Source organism: Panicum virgatum, chromosome 8K (assembly GCF_016808335.1).
Source record: "Panicum virgatum strain AP13 chromosome 8K, P.virgatum_v5, whole genome shotgun sequence".
In the NCBI taxonomy this organism is placed as follows: domain Eukaryota; kingdom Viridiplantae; phylum Streptophyta; class Magnoliopsida; order Poales; family Poaceae; genus Panicum; species Panicum virgatum.
In genome coordinates, this window is record NC_053143.1 from 33,976,902 (window position 1) to 33,981,497 (window position 4,596).

The following is a 4,596-nucleotide window of genomic DNA, read 5'->3' on the forward strand; positions in this document are numbered from 1 at the left end:
GCACTTATTCTGATGATCAGATCAATCGTAAAAACTAAAAACAATGTTGATAAACCTAACAACTGTGAAGTGTGAACTATGGATAAAACAGTTGGGTTTTTAGGTTTATGTGTTCTGTCATTTTTTGGATTTTTTTGCCGCCCCCTGATAAAGCTAACATTAGGCTATACATGTTGACACAGAATCGCGCCAACACACTCGAATGCGCTAGAACGCGCGAACGATCGTCAAAATGATCAACACCCGCGAAACCCTGGGCGGACCGGTCTGACCGGTACCGCCGACCGGTGTGACCGGTGCAGGCACGGGCTCGCTGGAAACCTAGAACAGCGAGCTCGGGAGGGACCCCGTCGGAGCTTGTGATCGTAGGGTTGCTCTGAGGTTGGCAGGCCACTCAGAACGTCTTCAAACGCCGCCGGGACGAAGGAAGAAAGCAATCTAGGGTTGGAAAAGGCTAGGGTTTGAGAGATAAAAGTAATGCGATTTTTTGTATTGATTCGATTGGGAATAACCTCAATCGGCCTTAGCCTTTATATTTATAGGCCGGGGAAGACGTACCCCTTCACGAGTAGGATTACATGAAGACTCTTTACAAAAACCCTAATTCTACTCGGATTGTACAAACCAAACCGGTCTGACCGGTCGGCCCGACCGGTCAAGCCGGTCGACCTCAGCAGGTGCCAAATTTGGCTGTCAACATATGTCCCCCTGCTTTTTGGTGAGTTTCACAAGCCAAAAAGCAAGAACTATCCTGATGTACATGTTTTACACAGAGCACACAATTCTAAAAATAAAACTAAGGGCGATATCCAATACCGGCCGTCTTCGTCTTCACGCACTTTGCCAAACGCTAGGATAGAATTTCTTCAAGTATCTGCCATTGATAGCACTGGGTAGACGTTCACCTTGCACCGTCTCCACCATATACGAATTTCCGGAGATAACTTTGATAATCTTGTATGGACCCTCCCAACTTGGCGACCATTTGCCAAACTTGTTGCTTTTCATCCCAAGAGGCAAAATTGTCTTCCAAACCAGATCCCCAACCTGAAAAGATTTAAGTTTTACCTCTTTGTTGTAAGCTCTGGCCACCCGAAGCTTGTCTTTCTCAATCTCCTTCAAAGCCTTCAAATGCTTGTCGGTCACCTCATCAATATTATCCATCATCAAATCATGGTAATCAACAGCGGAGATGTCATTTTGCTTTGCCAACCTATATGCATCCAGATTTACCTCAACGGGTAAAACAGCTTCTTGACCATACACAAGCTCAAAAAGGAGTAACCTTAGTAGAACCATGTCTAGATATACGATGAGACCACAATGCTTTGGATAACACCTCATGCGACCTCTTAGGATTTTCTTCTATATTCTTCTTGACAAGTTTGATCAAAATCTTATTACTAGACTCGGCCTGCCCATTGGTCTGAGCATAGTATGGAGATGAATTGAGCAACTTAATCTTATAAGATTCGGCAAAGGCACACACCTCTTTTGATATAAATGAAGGACCTTGATCCGTTGTTAAAGTTTGAGGAATACCAAATCTATGAATAATATGCTCAATAATAAACTCAATTACCTCCCTATGTGTCATATTCTTCAAAGGAACTGCTTCGGTCCACTTAGTAAAATAATTTGTAGCAACTAACACAAAGCGATGCCCCTTTGAAGATGGAGGATTAATTTGTCCAATGAAATCCATTCCCCAACCTCGGAACAGCCATGGTTTAATAATAGGATGCATCAACGCAGCAGGCACCAATTGCAAATCACCAAATCGCTGACATTCTTCACACCCTTTATAGTATCTAAAATAATCGGACAGCATGGTGGGCCAATAGAAACCAGCTCTTCTGAGTAACCACTTCATCTTGGGAGCCGATTGATGAGTACCACAAATACCTTCATGGACCTCACCCATAGCAACCCGAGCCTGATCCGAGTCTAAACATTTGAGTAGCAAATCTTCGGCAGTTCGACGATAAAGTTCATCGTCAATTAAAACATACTTGAAAGCCAAACGCCGAATATTTCTCTCTGCGCCACGACCAGGATCTCTCAAATACAACATAAGATGAACCCTCCAATCCTGGGTTTCGGCCGAGACGATTGAATCATCTTTTTTGGCCGAATCAGAACCAACAGCTGCATCACCGGTCAGACCGGTCACTGGACCGGTTTGACCGGTCTGGGCGGTCAGACCGGCTTCGCTGATCGGTCGGACTGGTGCGTCTAGAACCAGACACTCGGCTTTCGTTTGCATCGGTTTGCGAATGTTGAAATTTTTTTTTGTAACATTATAGCCAGATGCTTGTTGCGCCAGAGTATTTGCCTTTCCATTCTCCTCCCTCGGAATATGTTTGATAAATTCATCGAAAGAGGAAATAATATCGAGGCATTTATCAAGATATGCATTTAGAGAACCATTATAACATTGACATACCTTAGATACTTGCTGCACCACCAGAAGAGAATCTCCAAAGGCTTCAACATATTTCACGCACATGGATTGCAAGAATTCCAAGCCAAATAGAAGTGCCTCATATTTAACTTGGTTATTTGTGCACTCTTCTTCCAATCGGTTTGAAAATTCAAAAACAGCACCATTCGGAGAAATAAGAACAGCACCAATCCCTTGACCATCATCACAAACCGATCCATCAAAGTACAACTTCCATGGTGTGCAAGTAATATAGCCGACTTCTAAATCATGCTTGTCATTAATTCGATGCTCAACAATAAAATCCGCTACAATTTGGCTTCTCATAGATTTTAAAGGTTCACAAGCCAAATCATACTCAACCAAAGCATAAGCCCACTTACCGATTCTACCACTCAAAATCGGTTTCTGTAACATATGTTTGATCACATCGGTTTGACATACTACTATACAAGTACTGGATAATAGATAATGTCTCAATTTGTTATAAACATAATAAAGAGACAAACATAACTTCTCAATAAATATATACCTCGTCTCCGCATCAATAAGTCGTCGGCTTAAATATGTAATAATATATTCCTTCCCTTCGGTCTCCTGAGTCAAAACAGCCCCAATAACCTTGTCTTCAGCAGCCACATAAAGTCTGAAAGGTACTCCTCTCCTAGGTGCTTTGAGTACGGGTGGTGAAGACAAATAAACCTTGATCTTCTCAAATGCTTCTTGCTGTTTTGCCCCCCAAGTAAGTTCGGTTTCATCTTTTGACCGAAGAATAGGAGTAAAAGCATCGATCTTCCCGGACAAGTTAGATATAAATCTTCTCAAGAAATTTACCTTGCCCAAGAACTTCTGTAAATCCTTCTTGCATGTAGGGGCTTCAACCTTCTTCATGGCTTCAACTCTCTTAGGATCAATCTCTATCCCCTTCTCATGAATAATGAAGCCAACAAACTTTCCAGCCGATACACCAAAAGCACATTTGAGTGGATTCATCTTTAAACCATACCGACACATCCTCTCAAGAGCAAGTCTCAAATCGGCTAAATGATGATCTAAACCGGCCGATTTAATGACAATATCATCAATGTACACTTCCAAGATGACACCAATCAAATCATGAAAGATTAAATTCATAGCTCTTTGATAAATAGCACCCGCATTTTTCAAACCAAAAGTCATAACCACCCACTCAAATAAGCCGACAAATCCCGGACATCTAAAGGCCGTTTTAGATATATCTTTTTCGGCCATGAATATTTGATTGTAACCGGCGTTACCATCAAGAAAACTAATGACACGATGTCCAGAAGCCTCATTAATCAACATATCGGCTATAGGCATAGGATATTCATCCTTGGGAGTAGCTTTATTAAGATCTCTAAAATCAATGCACACTCTAATTTTCTCTGAATCTTTCTTCTCAACAGGTACAATATTAGAGATCCAATTAGCATAACGACAAGACCGAATAAATCTAGCATCAAGTAAACAATTAATTTCAATTTTAATTCGGTCATAAATAATGGGATTGAAACGCCTAACCGGTTGTTTATAAGGTCTAAAACCGGCTTTAATTGGTAAACGATGCTCAACAAGATCACGACTCAAACCAGGCATTTCATGATATTCCCAAGCAAAACAATCAACATATTCTTTTAATAAATTAACCAAATCGGCTTTATATTCAGCCGATAAATTTTTGTTTACAAAGGTCGGCCTAGGAATAGTTCCATCACCAATGTCTACCTTTTCTAAAGGATCGGCCGATGTAAACCCTTGTCCCAGCTTATCTAGATCACCAGAATCTTCAATGGCTTCACACATATCGTTCGTACGCGCCCGATATTGATCTAGCCTCTGCTGTAGCCATTCTGCGTTAGACCGGTCTGACTGGTCGGGGTGTCCGGTCTGACCGGTCGGCCCTGTGCGCCGAACGGGACAGGACCGGTCTGACCGGTCGGCACTGGCGGTCTGACCGGTCGCCTCTAGAATTTCTGTTGTACTCATCTGATTTACATTAAATGATTTAGCCGATTATTCATCGGCTTTAGCACAGCAGAAATAAAGCCATCTTTAGTGCAACTGATCAAATCATAATCGGACAGATCCATGCCTGATAAACACTTGACGTTGTCGTGTGCACTAATATAATC

At 41.9% G+C, this 4,596-nt stretch overlaps 1 pseudogene; it reads right to left on the bottom strand.

Annotated features, from left to right (window-relative positions):
* Positions 1-864: 864 nt before the first annotated feature.
* LOC120645651 lies at positions 865-4,267 on the bottom strand (annotated as a pseudogene).
* Between the last annotated feature and the right edge of the window lie 329 nt (positions 4,268-4,596).